The sequence below is a fragment of the Palaemon carinicauda genome, chromosome 2 (genome assembly GCF_036898095.1).
Source record: "Palaemon carinicauda isolate YSFRI2023 chromosome 2, ASM3689809v2, whole genome shotgun sequence".
NCBI lineage: Eukaryota > Metazoa > Arthropoda > Malacostraca > Decapoda > Palaemonidae > Palaemon > Palaemon carinicauda.
In genome coordinates this window covers 202,426,438-202,444,156 of record NC_090726.1, presented here as the reverse complement: position 1 = coordinate 202,444,156, position 17,719 = coordinate 202,426,438, and the positions used below count along the sequence as shown (strand labels likewise).

Here is a 17,719-nt window from a genome sequence, read left to right as displayed (position 1 = left end):
GATAAGCGGCACCTTCTCAGCCAGCACTTCTGGTAACTCTTCAATATCATCAGAGAAACACTGGAAAAGCATATTTAGAGAAAAACAAATAGTTAGCATACATTTCTTCATGTAACAATATTATACAAAGAAAATCTTCCAATTTACTTCTACCATCTTATCACATATTATAATGGCTTGTCAGCCAAGACGGGCAAACCACTCAACTCCTCCGTCTAGCAATTATAATGGCAGCCACGCCAACAAATACAACATTATTTGTAAAAGCATTAACCATTCACAATGGTGAAACAGATTTAACATATTTTTAATGCTAACATTCTAAATGACAAGTCCTCATTTCCAAAAATCCCTGCACCATTTCTACATGTCACATAATATTCTTTCTTTGTGGGCAGATCCATGCAGTCCACAACACTCAATAAAATTATTGCCCTTCCATAAGAGGCCAGAATGGAGCAGATTTCCATACAGGAATAACTATGATTCCTCTTGCATTTTCTTTCAACATTTTTGAGAGTACTCTAGTTAAAAGTGTAACAGGTGGTACAAAAAGACAAAATTTTGCATTCCAATTTGCACTAAATGCATCAACCCCTGCACAAAACTCATTCCAGAATCTACTATAAAATACAAGTAGCTTGGCATTGTGAGGAGAAGCAAACCAATCAATATCAATTGTACCCCATTTTTCAATAATGAGATTAATTATAAAGGGAGATAACCCCCAATCATCTCTTTCTATTATTTTAGAAAGGTAATCTGCAATTTGGTTCTTTTCCCTGGGAATCCACTGAATATCTACAATAATTGAATATTTAACACAAAAAGAATGAATTTTGAAAGCAAGATCTTTTAATTCTGTTTTCATTGATCCTTTTTCAATAATGCTACAAACACCTTGGTTGTCTGTGAACCACTTAACCCTGTTCGAAGCAAGAACGATGCTTAATGCTTTAAGCACTTTAAATACTACCATAAGTTCCCTCCAAGTAGAAGACTTCACAGCCTCCTCAATGCCCCAAGCCCCATGAACCATGCCATTTGGTGTATTCACTTCATATCCAGAATAACCTATTGTACTTGCATCAGTATAAATAATTTTGGTGTAAGAAGGATTGTGATTCAGATGCCTGCAATTGATTTCAGGCAAATTTTCCTTCCAAAACGATAACTGTTCCAAACTCTGAGTAGATAACTTTATGATATATGACCAATTTGGTGCTAAAGAAACATCGATGCTCAAATATCTTGTCATGAACTGGCACAAATTACCAACAACAATTGACATAGAAATAACCTGCCCTACAAAACTGGCAACTTTTTTAACATGAACTCGCTTATGTTGTCTCATACTATTTTCAATCTCTAACATCGTGTTCACAGCTTTATCGATTCTCTTTTTAGGTATGGAAATAGTAAAGTCCTTAGAATCTAAACATGCCCCTAGAAACTCAATTTTTTGTACTGGCTCCCACTGAGATTTCTCAACATTTGGAACAAAACCAGAGGCAATCAGATCATTTTTGATAGAATTGGCCATTTCTAAAAGATCGTATGTATCATTACAACCAAAGCCATCGTCTAGAAATAACAACATTTTTTCCTTCACCTCTCCATTTGGAGATAAGAGGCCTTGTTAATTTAACAAAACAATATGGTGCAGTTGAAATTCCAAACGGTAGTACTAAAAATTTAAAAAAAATGTTTTTCACCCTGTTTGTTTTGCTATGCAAAGCCCAAGTAATCAGTATGTGGAGGATAAATTGAAACAAAATGATAGGCGCTATGAATATCAAACTTAAATGTGAAAGAATTTGGCTTTAAATATTCTAAAACTAACCTTAGATCTTCATACTTAATGGATTGTTTCCATAAATGTTGGTTAACTATCCTGAGATCTAATATCAATCTCTTTTTCCCTTGGCTTGAATAGAAACTGTCAAAGGATTTACAATATATGGCGGCTCTATACATTTTTCAACTAATCCCCTATCCAATAAGTTCGAAATAGCCTCCTCAACAAAAATTGGTTCTTTCTTTGCAGAAAGGTTGTTATCTAACTGTGCCGACTGTGGTTTAGAATAAAACGGTAGCCTGTATCCATTTTCTATTATGTCTATAATAAAGTTACTAGATCCAATGTCTTTCCAAAATTTTAAATAGTCTCTTAATCTTCCTTTCACAATAATCTGTTTACGACCTGACTCATATTCAAAGTAATCGGTAGTGAAATTATCATTAACACCGTTACTAAAAATAGAATCATACTCATCTGTTAATTTATTGAGGTTTGCTGCTGAACTCGCCCGACTGGTTGAACTTGTTGAGTGGACAGTCTTTTCTGTAGTGCTGGAAGCTCCCACAGGAGAAACAGCACCCCGACGGTCCTTTCCTTCCACCGAAGGCACGAAAATTACCCGATGGCCCTGGAAGATTATGACTGTCTCCCGTTCCAAAAGTTGGACTCATCCACGACTGTGATGAACTAAACTGACCAGGATAAATAAGAGGCCCGGCAGTAGGAATTTGGGAACGCTTTTTCGATGCTTCTCTTCTCGTAACTGCCTGTTTCCTCTTCTTGAGAGCTCTGTTTTCTGCTTTGTTAATCCTGGACTCATCTTAGCTGTCACTAGCGACTGGATTCGTTTCGTATAATTTCACTGTATCCCACCCTGCCTCCGAGGTGTCGGCAATGCGTACAAGTTTATTGCGTTTTTTTATTTATTTTTTTTTTTTTTCTGAGCAGTCCTTTAGCAAATTTGTAGCATAATCAAATTTATTGTTGGTAATAACCCACAAAGCCTGAACACAGTCTTGATCAATGTCACAGTTGAAATTATATTGCTGCTTGTTACCTTCACGTTTCCACGTGAGTTCTTTCTCCAACAACTTGGTGACCTCAGATTTAACAGAAACGTTACTGTCTTCCACCTCCTCTCGCAAATGGTTCAACTCGCTCTTCTGTTGCTTGAGCTGCTCTAAAACTTGTTGTAGCACAAGTTCAATACCGCCCGAGTTTTGTTGTTCCATTTGGTCTTCGCTACGTGACATAATGTCGTCCTCCATAAGTAAAGTGGTAACTGTACACTTGAAGTGTCCAACGCTGAATGACAATACTTAGCGCGGAGCTAACGAAGTTACCACTGATCACGTGTCTACAAAGTAGAGACTGACCAATCAGGGGAAATCCTTTTCCAACTAATTCACTAGTTCAATCGTTGGAAAATTCATTTCTTCATTACTCTATTAGGAACCAGTGAAAATAACTAGTCTTCAGGAAGTAATAAATTGTGAATTTAGTGAAGATTTTAAGACAGGATATCGCCATTCCAAACATCAATAGATTAATTTGGTTCGTGTAGTAAAAAGAAGCAACAATTTAGAAGTCTGAAGACAACGGCTGAAGTATAAACATCTAATCATCATCATCATTATCATCATCATCATTATTGACTCAAAGAGCTTTGGTTAGATTTCACCAGTCCTCTCTATTATTATTATTATTATTACTTGCTAAGCCACAACCCCAGTTGGAAAAGCAGGACGATATAAGTCTAAGGGCCCCAAACAGGGAAAACAGCCCAGTGAGGAAAGGAAACAAGGAAAAAGAAAATATTTTAAGAAGAGTAGCAACATTAGAATAACAAGAGGAAGAAAAATATATAGTATAGTGTGCCCGAATGTACCCTCAAGCAAAAGAACTCTACCCCAAGACAGTGGAATACCATAGTACAGAGGCAATGACACTACACAAGAATAGAGAACAGTGGTGTGATTTTGGAGTGTCCTCCTCCTAGAAAGATCTGCTTACCATAGCTAAAAAGTCTCTTTTAACCTTAAAGCGAAGTGATTCTTACCTGCTTGAGCAGACGTAAAGGCCAGAATCAGTGCAAAAGGGAAGAGCAGTAGTTTCACCATAGTTGGTCGTTGGAATCCTGTCAAGAAATTGATCCCAGCTGGTCAAACTCACTTCTGAGTCCTCTGGAGAAATGAATTTATGGTTCCTCTTTGGCTCGTCACTGAAAAAAGTTTCACTTGATTTTCCTTTTCACTTAATCACTTCTGAAGAAGAGGCTTTGTCTTGTTGCGTCTCTGTAGGCTAGTGAAGAACTAGTAAAGAACTAATGGCGTCTTGGGATCAGAAGAAAATGTAAATATAGTTCACATTTCCTACCGGATTTCTAAGGTGATTAAACGTCTTTGTTTTAGCAACGGAAATGCAAACAAGGACACTCCAGTAGGATTGATATGTGTTAGTTAGTAGTCAATTGAAAGGTTTAATCACAAATACATCTAATTCACTAGATATATATATATATATATATATATATATATATATATATATATATATATATATATATATATAAAGTTAATTCATTATCAAGTGCTTTTGAATTAAACCACTCCCATTTTCATTCACCGCTAATCTTTTTGTTACTTTGTGATCGAGATGACGTCTTGCAGTTGACAATTGACTTTTCAAAAAAGGATATCCTCTCTCTGTCTCTCTCTCTCTCTCTCTCTCTCTCTCTCTCTCTCTCTCTCTCTCTGCTTCTCTTTGTCATCCTTATCTGTCAGCTATATTTACTCCAGCAACGATTGTCCAATTTTACTTAAGTTTAGTTAACTTCATTTGTTTTTTTTTTATCTAATTGCCGGTTGGTCAAAACAGTTTAATGTTTATCCTTATTTTTTATCGATCATAGGTTCGAGTCCCTGGCCGGGCTGGGCTAGTTATCATTAAAGGGAATTTCCTTGTGCGTCTAAGACTCTAAGTTCCCATGGCAGAGCGAATTCGATATTAAATGGTATTTATGGCTTATTTAAAAAATATTTAAACCTCGAGTGATAGTGATATATATATATATATATATATATATATATATATATATATATATATATATATATATATATATTTATATCAAAGCTCATCGCTTAAGAAGCCCTTTGTGTCCAGGCTGTTTCTTGGCATCCTGTTGATCCTTTCCTTTGTTATTTCTTCTCTTTGGTTATTTGATTTCCTTTTTATGTCATAATTACTTCCGAAGAATTCTTTGTTAATCCGAAGGCCCTTGGAGAGAGAGAGAGAGAGAGAGAAAGAGAGAGAGAGAGAGAGAGAGAGAGAGAGAGAGAGAGAGAGATTATTCTCTTATACACTTGATTTAAGGAGTAAGTGCATTTCATTCATGTTTCAGTGTTTCACCCTAATATATTTTTTGCCAGGTAGTAGGTTGGCCAAGGCACCAGCCATCCGTTGAGATACTACCGCTAGAGATTTATTGGGTAATGAGACTGGCCAGAGAGTACTGCATTGGATCCTTCTCTCTAGTTACGGCTCATTTTCCTTTTACCTACACTTACACTGAGTAGTATGGCTTATTGTTTACATAGTGTCCTCTGTCCTCCAACACCTGACAACACTAAAATTACCAAACAATTCATTCTCTCTTAAGGGGTTAACTACTGCACTGTAATTGGTCGGTGGCTACTTTCCTCTTGGTAAGGGTAGAAGAGATTCTTTAGCTATGGTAAGCTGCTCTTGTAGGAGAAGGACACTCCAAAATCAAACCATTGTTCTCTGGTCTTGGATAGTACCATAGCCTCTGGACCATGGTCTTTTACTGTCTTAGGGTAGAGTTCTCTTGCTTGAGGGTACACTCGGGCACACTATTTAATCTTGTTTCTCTTCCTCTTGTTTTTTTAAAGTTTTTATAGTTTATATGTGAAAGATTTGTGTTGATGTTGCTTTTCTTAAATTATTTTATTTTAGTTGTTAATTACTTGTAGTTTCCTTATTTCCCTTCCTCACTGGGCTACTTTCCTTGTTGAAGCCCTCAGGCTTATAGCCTTGTAGCATTTTGCTTTTCCAACTAGGGTTGTAGCTTAGCAAGTAATAATAATAATAATAATAATAATAATAATAATAATAATAATAATAATATTAATAAAAAGATGGAATTCATAAGTGATAATAATAATGCTATTTTGAATATTCTTTATTTTTTTTGTCCTTAAAGACTCATTTAAAAACAGTTATAATTATACAAAGACATTTCCTAATACTCATGAAAAGTCCAAGGTCTTTGAGAACATTTTTATTTGCCAGATATGAAAGTAAAAGCCTTATTAGATCCACATGGTATGTGGCTTCAAATAAGGTTGTTTCTCCTTATTAATGCATAAAATAGATTAATTGGAAGCTTAAGTAAATCATGAAACAAATATAAGTCTGTTCAGTGGCATAGCTAAGAGTGGGGGACCTTTTTGAAAAGGGCAACTTGGCCTCCAAGAGAGGGGTCCCTCCAAAGCAGGGTCAGAAAAAAAAAAATGGAAGTATACAATTAGAATTACTATTCGGTAAGGGGGGTAGGTTGTCTTTACTAAGTGAGTCCCCCCCCCCACCCCCACCCCACCCCAGGACCCTAAATTTCTAGCTACGCCACTATGTAACGAAAATGTAAATACAGAAATTGAATATGCATACATTAGAATAAAGTTTGTAAGGTTAAAGAAATAATTAAATAAAGGTGCCCACAATGAAATGAAAACCATACACGGTTTTGAGACTTAGAAAAGGCCACGTACATAACATTTTCCTTTCAGATTAGGACCAGTTATTCTAAGCTCTGGTCTCATTTTCAACACAAGGAAATGTTGCTTGGCTAAAAGTAAAGATATTTTATACAGAAAGAGATTGTGGCAGAGATTTTACAGTGAATCATCAATATTTCTACTTTTTACCACATCTGAGTAGTCGGATCTCGGTCATCATCTCTTTGAATCAGTGTAACCTTAATACATCTTTTCAATTACATGATATCACCAAATAGATTTATTATATTCTATTTACCTCCAAGAGAACAGCAGGGAATTTTTTCAACGCTTCACTTTCCAACTAAATCATCATGATCTTTTACCAGGTGGAATAGACTTAGAAAAAAAGTGAAAATTTCTCTTGTGTAAGATAGATTCTAAGATTTTTTGTTAGGAATTTTATTCATTTTATCTGTACTCTTTTTTTTTCTGTTCGTCCCACTGAAAGAACGTGACTTGCATATTGATTATGGCCTTCTTCCTGTTGTGGCGGGATGCACACTAAAGCAACCCCCACACCCTTGATCACTCTAACAGACAATTGTTTCCTCAACACAAACTTTCCCCTTACGTTATCATAAACTGGACTCTTAGACTGAAGGGAAACAAAAACCAAACATAACCTTAAAACTATATTTCTTACAAACTAACACTTAAAACTAGAATCAACTGCATTCAAAATCTTAACACTAAATATACAATAACCACCATTCAAATAAAGAAAAACCCTAACAAACTTAAAATTACCCACACAACAAAACCAATATTTGTTTATGTGTGGACCTCTTTGTCCACACAAGGGCCAACAGTCCTTACAGGCCAATGCCACAACTCTCTGGCAGACGCAACACTCGGTGGCAGACAGATAATTTTGTGGTAATCTGCTACACCTGCTTCACTTTATTTGGGCACTTTATATCATCATCATCATCACCATCATCATCGTCATAATCTTACAGAACAGTCAAATCAGGTCCTTCAAAACAATTCAGGTCATCAACAATTGGTCAGCATTCAAAAAAATAAATTTAATCAATCCAAAGGAGGAATTACGGCCTGCAAATGAAAAAAAAGAAAAACACTTACGAACACTCCTAACTAACTAAACTATCGCACTATAATCAAAGATAAATAATAAATTGTTCTTATCATTCACAATCACGACAAACAAATATAAACAAAACTGTCCTTACTCAAAAAATAATCAAACACCTCCACGCTGGTAAAATAATAAAGATTATAATCCAGCATTCACAAACACAACTGCCTCTAGCTGCAGTCAAATCAAAAAGCCATTCACCCAAGACATTCACCACTGTCATAACTTAACTAAAAACAAACAAACAATATCATTTATACCAACAGTCTTTCTCACAACAAACAATCAATACACTAACTACCTCTCGCTCACTGACACACATACATATTCTCTCTCTCTCTCTCTCTCTCTCTCTCTCTCTCTCTCTCTCTCTCTCTCTCTCTCTCTCTCTCTCTCTGGATTTGGCAAACAAAAGATAAATAAAAATAATACAAAAATTATTCCACCACACTGTGTTCATGGCATCCATGAAAAACACCAAGAAGCCAGAGGATCACCCTGCATTACCCCTGTCCTCATGCCTGTTTCGGAATCACTGCTCCATAGATGACGTTTTCGATTACATGGTTCTGTTGTGCTCTGGAAACATTGCCTGGCAGCTCGACCTCTTCGTAAATAGCCTCTGAATTCATGTTCGATCCAGGCTCTGAAACGGAATTATTATTGTTATTATTACTTGCTAAGCTACAAGCCTAGTTGGAAAGGCAGGATGATATAGGCTCAGGGGCTCCAACAGGGAAAATAGCCCAGTGAGGAAAGGAAACAAGGAAAAATAGAATACTTTAAGAAGAGTAACATTTAAATAAATATCTACTATATAAAATATAAAAAACTTTAACAAAACAAGAGGAAGACAAAAAAGAGAGAATAGTGTACCAGATTGTACCCTAGAGCAAGAGAACTAACACGAGACAGTGGAAGACTATGATACAGAGACTATGGCACCACCCAAGACTAGAGAACAATGGTTTGATTTTGGAGTGTCCTCCTAGAAGAGTTGCTTACCATAGCTAAAGAATCTCTTCTACCCTACCCAAGAGGAAAGTAGCCACTGAACGATTTCAGTGGAGTAGTTAACCCCTTGGTTGAGAAAAATATTTTGGTGATCTCTGTGTCCTCAGTGGAGTGTGAGGACAGCGAAGAATAAGTAAAGAATATACCAGACTATTCGGTGTGTATATGTAGGCAAAGGGAAAGTGAACCTTAACCTGAGAGAAGGATCCAATGTAGTACTGTTTTGCCAGTGAAAAGACTCTATAACTCTCTAACGGTGGTATCTCAACAGGTGACTGGTGTACTTGTTCAGTGACTACTTTTCACTCTATAAAGGTAGAAGAGACTCTCTAGCTAAGGTAAGCAGCTCTTCAAGGAGAAGGACACCCCAAAATATAACCATTGTTCTCTAGTCTTGTGTAGGGCAATTGCCTCTATACCATGGTGTTCCACTGGCTTGGGTTAGAGATTTCTTGGTTGAGGGTACACTCGAGCACAGAATTTTAGAACGGATAATCGGTGGTTCCTAAAACAGGCAATGATGTTAGTACAAAGAATAGCTTTTGTTAGTTAACTCATTATACATTTCCGTAATAGAACCCTCTTCATCTTAGGGTAGTAAAGCATATAACTAGTTTTACCTGAACTAGAAATTCAACCAATGTTAGCGGTTTATGTAATGTTAACCAGATTCTCCCTGAAAACGGTATACTCTTGGATTTATGTGGACAACATTCATACGGATTTTTCTCCTATTTCTACCCCATGTTGAATGGCATCTCCCTATAATAAAGAGTGTCTGAATATATATATATATATATATATATATATATATATATATATATATATATATATATATCACTGTAGTCGTAGTACCCTTGTAGGAGGGTGTACCCTGGAAAATACACTCGGAAACCACACTCCCCCACAAATTGTCGAACTCGCGGGTTGTAGTTAGGAAAGGGGGAGGGGGGTGTGAAGGATTCAATCTGTGTGCATATGTACTCATCTATCTAAATATTCAGACATTATTTTCGATGCCTCGGGTATGCAAGTTATATATATATATAAATATACATATATATATATATATATATATATATGTATATATAATGTACATATATATATATGTATATATAATGTACATATATATATATATATATATATATATATATATATATATATATATATATATATATATATATATATACATAAACTGTATATTCAAATAAGCCTCAAAAACCTTCTAATGTTGAAAGAACTCTTCCACGGGGCCCCAGACCCTATAGAGAGATTCTTTTTAGTATTAGTACTGCCTTGTGATCTCATGTCAGAGTGAATAGGATATTAAAAGGCAAGTGTGGCTTATTTGAATAAATGAAAATCCTGAGTTAGTAACAAAATTATCATATATATATATATATATATATATATATATATATATATATATATATATATATTATATATATATATATATATATATATATGTGTGTGTGTGTGTGTGTGTATCAGATTACTCGAGTGCCATATGTGGATGAGATCATAGTGAGTGGTAGATGGAGATGTTTTAGGTTGCTCTTCGCACTCCTTCAAAAGAGATTAGTTCAACAAATTGAAAACTGGGCTCCACAAGGCACTAGAAGAGTTTAAAAGCCTAAGACTACTTGGCTGAGGACTATGAAGCGTGAAGTATGAGATGATGACTGGAGAAGTATCGAGTTAAAAGCTCAACATAGAGACGACTGGCGAATTCTAACCGAGGCCCTTTGCGTCAATAGGCCTAGGAGAGGAGGATGATGATATATATCATCATGAGCCGTTACTTGTCCACTTCAGAATAAAGGCTTCACAAATGGAACTCCACTCCCGACTGTTTATTGTTTTTCTATGCCAGTCTATACGCGCAAATTTTCTTAGTTCGTCAATCCATCGTCTTCTCTTCCTTCCCTTGCTTCTTTTCGCATTTTCTAGGGACCCATTCTCTTATTCCTGACGTTTTATCTATCATCTGTCATTTGTATTATATGTCCCGCCCATGTCCATTTTTTCCTTACACATTGTTAGAATATCCTCTACTTAAGTTTGCTCTCGTATCCATCGTTTTGTTTTTATTTAAAGGTCGCTCATGAATTGCAAAGGCGAGGAACAGCAATAATGTCCTAGTGACTGATCATATATACGTATGATCAATGCCTGAGATAGGACCAGGGAGGGCCAGGCAATGGCTGTTGATGACTCAGCAGGTAGACCTATAGACTCTCCCGAAAGCTGCCTTCCTTAGCTCACAAGGATGGTGAGATTGCAGACACTACGAGAAACTATTGAGTTTGAGCGAGTCCCAAACCCCGGTCCAGCATATCGCCAGACAGGGACGTTTCCAATAGTCTACCAAAACCCTCATAAGTTTCATTTTAGGAAACAGATATCTATTCTGTCAGCTGCAGCATCCAAGACGGAATACTTGTCTTTTTCCATCACAGGGTTAAAGGTTTCAGAGTACCTGAGACAGATTATGGGACCATTAGAGAAACCCCTTTATCAATAACAACATAACCTGATTTTAACTTGATAGTATGCAAAACATTGTGCCTGATTTGAATCCTTAATATTTTGGGTACGAAATCAGGCTGTAATTTTGGCAGAAACTAATTTTTTAAAAATCAGGTTTTCGTAGCATTGGGTTCTCAACCACCGCTTGTGCCGTCGAATAAAAAGTGTAGTTGTTCCGATTAAGCTGCTTGTAAGTTTCCCTGCTTATGTGAATGTCAGGAATGTTTGTAGGAATATATCTATTGGCTGTATTATCACTTATCTATGTTAATGAATGTGCATATAATACATCGGAATTGTCTTTAAGATGGGGTTAAACAAATCTTCAGTTTCAGCAGAGGAAACTGCCCACTTTGAAACAGTGATAATCGTTAGTTAGTGTTAAAGAGAATAAGCCTTATTCACAGCAAATATTTACCATTAAGTGAAGCTCTTCTCCCTCGGGTGATGTAAACAGCCATTCCTATCACGATCGCGACCAACACACAACAGATACTTAGTAAAACAATTGATGTGATTTCCAGAGCAGTCTCTCTGGTGCTTGGCGTTGGGACAGTGGATGAGACAATGCTGCTTTGAGTTGTTGTTGAACCAACAGGAAATTCCGTTGCAAGGGGAACTGGTGCTGGAAGAACTGCAATAGAGTTTTGTTAGATTAGCTTAGCTTAAACAACGACATAAAATGCATTAGTTTTTAGTCGGACAAAGACTTCAGAGATGTCAATTCATATTTGGTGTTTGGCCAGTTTTCATCCATCATGTTGGCAAGTGCGGATTGGTTCTGGCGGTAGATTTTCGTCTGATCGCTCACATTAAACCAACCTAGCATTGGTGGCCTTGACTAGTACAGCTTTGCTGATCTTAGATATACTCAAACACTTTCACCCGTCAAGGTATCCCCACTGGTTAAACAGCACAGCCCAAATCAAATCGCAGAGCTAGGGAGATGGATTTTACTAAGAAAGTGAGCTGAGAAAGAATATGAAAAACACGAGATATCAGGATGGGACAGAGGCATTTGCTCTGTTGTTAGTCCAAATGACCATACTTGACTCGACTTTACTTTAAGAGCTGTTTTCCAGGTTCTGTCACTCAAGGAAACCCTATGCACTACAGGAACTACAAGATCTGTCTGTCGTGTACATTCTTAGGTATTTTGAGTATCACACAGCGTAGAAATAAAACTAAATATTTTTTTAATTAACATAGGGATTTTAATAATTTCATGATACAGTATTAGGAATATATAGAAATTGAGGACTTTCCAAAAGATATTATGAAAGAAAATGGACTCACCACATTTGCGTATGTCGGCACAAAATCTCCAGTAGGTCTTTTTGGTGCTCTTGATTGTGATTCTTAAATCATATGACCAATCTACCTGATATCTTCTGTTGCCTGGATTAATTATCACTTCCTTGGAGAGAAAAACTTTGAAAAGACATTGCATTGAAAATTTTCCACGACATTAGATATATCTGTCATATTAAGCTAACAATCATTCGCCTGTTAGAAAGATCATTTGTAAACCAATTTTATTATAATTTTACTTATCAATTAATGAGACATAGAAGCAGAAAATACCTTAATGATGTAACTAACAGCAGGGTTAAGAAATGGTTTCTTTCCTTTGAGTGTTTGGTAGCTCAAAAGTGAGTATGAATATTTATTTGGAATATGAAAGAACCCATACGAATTTTTTTTATTACCGTTTATGATTTGATAGGCGTGTATCTATTTATATAAGTTTGTGTGTTTGTTCATTTGTGATTGTTATAACTCAAAAAGTATTTGACAGAATCTCATAAAATTTGGTGGGATGATTGGCTATAACCCAAGGACAATTTAATTATATTTTTTAAGTTATTTGGTCAAAGTTCAAGGCCATGTAAAGGTCAAAAACAGCTTTTTGCTATATCGTGGTCAATTTTTATCCAATTTGCATGAAACTAGTGCCAAAATGTGCATAGGACATTGTCCTGCTAGGGCATTGTCACTGTCCTTTGCCTTGGCAGTTCATAAAGGACTTTTAAACCGTTAAGAGACCCTTTTTGGCGGTGATTTCGCAGTAAACTAAGTCTTTTGTATTCAAAGTTAACTTGAAAATTTTCTTCTTTGATTCAAAATGAAACAAATATATAACTTTGAAAGCTAAAGAAAGTGTTCACAAAAGATTTTTTTTTTTAAGTAATAACCAATAACTGATTTTTGTTCTAATTTCCTGATTGCATCATTACGGTTTTGTGGGGTCAGAGAATTCATTGAGTGATCGAAGACTTTTGATACTTACATTAATAGTTCTATAAATTTGAAAGAAATTCCATGCATTTGATTCTCTTGACTTGTATGTATCTCCAAATCCTTCCAAGGTAATTTTGTTGTTTATATCGCTGGTCCAGGAAGCTAGAAAAGTGTAGAAAGAAGCTGGCACTGTGAAGTTGAATGGATTATTCGCATCAGAGATGTCGAACTTGTCATCTGGAAGAGAGAATGAGTTTGGATATTGTAAAAGAATGCTTAAAGAAAACCGCCTTATAAGATATACTGTAATTTTAACTTGAATTTAAAAAAAATTCTTCATTACTCCGTTAGGAACCAGTGAAAATAACTAGTCTTCAGGAAGTAATAAATTGTGAATTTAGTGAAGATTTTAAGACAGGATATCGCCATTCCAAACATCAATAGGTTAATTTGGTTCGTGTAGTAAAAAGAAGCAACAATTTAGAAGTCTGAAGACAACGGCTGAAGTATAAACATCTAATCATCATCATCATCATCATATGCCTATTGACTCAAAGAGCCTTGGTTATATTTCACCAGTCGTCTCTATTATTATTATTACTCGCTAAGAGACAACCCCAGTTGGAAAAGCATGACGCTATAAGCCCAGGGGTCCCCAACAGGGAAAACAGCCCAGTGAGGAAAGGAAACAAGGAAAAAGAAAATATTTTAAGAAGAGTAACAACATTAAAATAACAAGAGGAAGAAAAATATATAGTATAGTGTGCCCGAATGTACCCTCAAGCAAGAGAAATCTACCCCAAAACAGTGGAATACCATATTACAGAGGCAATGACACTACCCAAGACTAGAGAACAGTGGTTTGATTTTGGAGTGTCCTCCTCCTAGAGAGATCTGGTTACCATGGCTAAAAAGTCTCTTTTAACCTTAAAGCGAAGTGATTCTTACCTTCTTGAGCAGACACAAAGGCCAGAATCAGTGCAAAAGGGAAGAGCAGTAGTTTCACCATAGTTGGTCGTTGGAATCCTTTCAAGAAATTGATCCCAGTTGGTCAAACTCACTTCTGAGTCCTCTGGAGAAATGAATTTATGATTCCTCTTTGGCTCGTCACTGAAAAAAGTTTCACTTGATTTTTCTTTTCACTTAATCACTTCTGAAGAAGAGGCTTTGATTTGTTGCGTCTCTGTAGGTTAGTAAAGAACTAGTAAAGAACTAATGGCGTCTTGGGATCAGAAGAAAATGTAAATATAGTTCACATTTCCTACCGGATTTCTAAGGTGATTAAACGTCTTTGTTTTAGCAACGGAAATGCAAACAAGGACACTCCAGTAGGCTTGATATGTGTTAGTTAGTAGTCAATTGAAAGGTTTATTGATAAATACACCCAATTTACTATAATATGTAAAGATAATTCATTATCGAGTGCTTTTGAATTAAACCACTCCCATTTTCATTCACCGCTAATCTTTTTGTTACTTCGTGAACGAGATGACGTCTTGCTGATGACATTTGACATTTCAAAAAAGGATATCCTCTCTCTCTCTCTCTCTCTCTCTCTCTCTCTCTCTCTCTCTCTCCTCTCTCTCTCTCCTCTCTCTCTCTCTCTCTCTCTCTCTCTGCTTCTCTTTGTCATCCTTATCTGTCAGCTATATTTACTCCAGCAACGATTGTCCAATTTTACTTAAGTTTAGTTAACTTCATTTGTTTTTTTATCTAATTGCCGGTTGGTCAAAACAGTCTAATGTTTATCCTTATTTTTTATCGATCATAGGTTCGAGTCCCTGGCCGGGCTGGGCTAGTTATCATTAAAGGGAATTTCCTTGTGCGTCTAAGACTAAGTTCCCATGGCAGAGCGAATTCGATATTAAATGGTATTTATGGCTTATTTAAAAAATATTTAAACCTCGAGTGTTAGTGATATATATATATATTATATATATATATATATATATATATATATATATATATATATATATTATATCAAAGCTCATCGCTTAAGAAGCCCTTTGTGTCCAGGCTGTTTCTTGGCATCCTGTTGATCCTTTCCTTTGTTATTTCTTCTCTTTGGTTATTCGATTTCCTTTTTATGTCATAATTACTTCCGAAGAATTCTTTGTTAATCCGAAGGCCCTTGGAGAGAGAGAGAGAGAGAGAGAGAGAGAGAGAGAGAGAGAGAGAGAGAGGAGAGAGAGAGAGAGAGAGATTATTCTCTTATACACTTGCTTTAAGTAGTAAGTGCATTTCATTCATGTTTCAGTGTTTCACCCGAATATATTTTTTGCCAGGTAGTAGGTTGGCCAAGGCACCAGCCATCCGTTGAGATACTACTGCTAGAGAGTTATTGGGTAATGAGACTGGCCAGACAGTACTGCATTGGATCCTTCTCTCTGGTTACGGCTCATTTTCCTTTTGCCTACACATACACTGAGTAGTATGGCTTATTGTTTACATAGTGTCCTCTGTCCTCCAACACCTGACAACACTGAGATTACCAAACAATTCATTCTCTCTTAAGGGGTTAACTACTGCACTGTAATTGGTCGGTGGCTACTTTCCTCTTGGTAAGGGTAGAAGAGATTCTTTAGCTATGGTAAGCTGCTCTTGTAGGAGAAAGACACTCCAAAATCAAACCATTGTTCTCTGGTCTTGGATAGTACCATAGCCTCTGGACCATGGTCTTTTACTGTCTTAGGGTAGAGTTCTCTTGCTTGAGGGTACACTCGGGCACACTATTCAATCTTGTTTCTCTTCCTCTTGTTTTTTTAAAGTTTTTATAGTTTATATGTGAAAGATTTGTGTTGATGTTGCTTTTCTTAAATTATTTTATTTTAGTTGTTAATTACTTGTAGTTTCCTTATTTCCCTTCCTCACTGGGCTACTTTCCTTGTTGAAGCCCTCAGGCTTATAGCCTTATAGCATTTTGCTTTTCCAACTAGGGTTGTAGCTTAGCAAGTAATAATAATAATAATAATAATAATAATAATAATAATAATAATAATAATAATAATAATAAAAAGATGGAATTCATAAGTGATAATAATAATGCTATTTTGAATATTCTTTATTTTTTTGTCCTTAAAGACTCATTTAAAAACAGTTATAATTATACAAAGACATTTCCTAATACTCATGAAAACTCTAAGGTCTTTGAGAACATTTTTATTTGCCAGATATGAAAGTAAAAGCCTTATTAGATCCACATGGTATGTGGCTTCAAATAAGGTTGTCTCTCCTTATTAATGCATAAAATAGATTAATTGGAAGCTTAAGTAAATCATGAAACAAATATAAGTCTGTTCAGTGGCATAGCTAAGAGTTGGGGACCTTTTTGAAAAGGCCCCCCCTTGGCCTCCAAGAGAGGGGTCCCTCCAAAGCAGGGTCAGAAAAAAAATTGGAAGTATACAATTAGAATCACTATTCGGTAAGGGGGGTAGGTTGTCTTTACTAAGTGAGCCCCCCCCCCCCCCCCCGACCCTAAATTTCTAGCTACGCCACTATGTAACGAAAATGTAAATACAGAAATTGAATATGCATACATTAGAATAAAGTTTGTAAGGTTAAAGAAATAATTAAATAAAGGTGCCCACAATGAAATGAAAACCATACACGGTTTTGAGACTTAGAAAAGGCCACGTACATAACATTTTCCTTTCAGATTAGGACCAGTTATTCTAAGCTCTGGTCTCATTTTCAACACAAGGAAATGTTGCTTGGCTAAAAGTAAAGATATTTTATACAGAAAGAGATTGTGGCAGAGATTTTACAGTGAATCATCAATATTTCTACTTTTTACCACATCTGAGTAGTCGGATCTCGGTCATCATCTCTTTGAATCAGTGTAACCTTAATACATCTTTTCAATTACATGATATCACCAAATAGATTTATTATATTCTATTTACCTCCAAGAGAACAGCAGGGAATTTTTTCAACGCTTCACTTTCCAACTAAATCATCATGATCTTTTACCAGGTGGAATAGACTTAGGAAAATAATGAAACTTTCTCTCTTGTAAGTTAGATTCTTCTTAGGAACATTATTCATATTATCTGTACTCTTTTTCTCAGTTCATGCCAATGAAAGGACGTGACTTGCATATTGATTATGGCCTTCTTCCTGTGTTCATGGCATCCATGAAAAACACCAAGAAGCCAGAGGATCACCCTGTATTACCCCTGTCCTCATGCCTGTCTCGGAATCACTGCTCCATAGATGACGTTTTCGATTACGTGGTTCTGT

General features: G+C 36.1%; 1 long non-coding RNA gene across 1 annotated transcript; it reads right to left on the bottom strand.

The window, feature by feature from the left end:
• Positions 1 to 6,429: 6,429 nt before the first annotated feature.
• LOC137622985 (uncharacterized) lies at positions 6,430 to 12,683 on the bottom strand. The gene is made up of 3 exons (XR_011040539.1): positions 12,536 to 12,683; positions 11,658 to 11,873; positions 6,430 to 8,342 (listed from the first exon to the last, which is right to left on the bottom strand). It is a non-coding gene; the product is annotated as an uncharacterized lncRNA (long non-coding RNA).
• Positions 12,684 to 17,719: the final 5,036 nt, after the last annotated feature.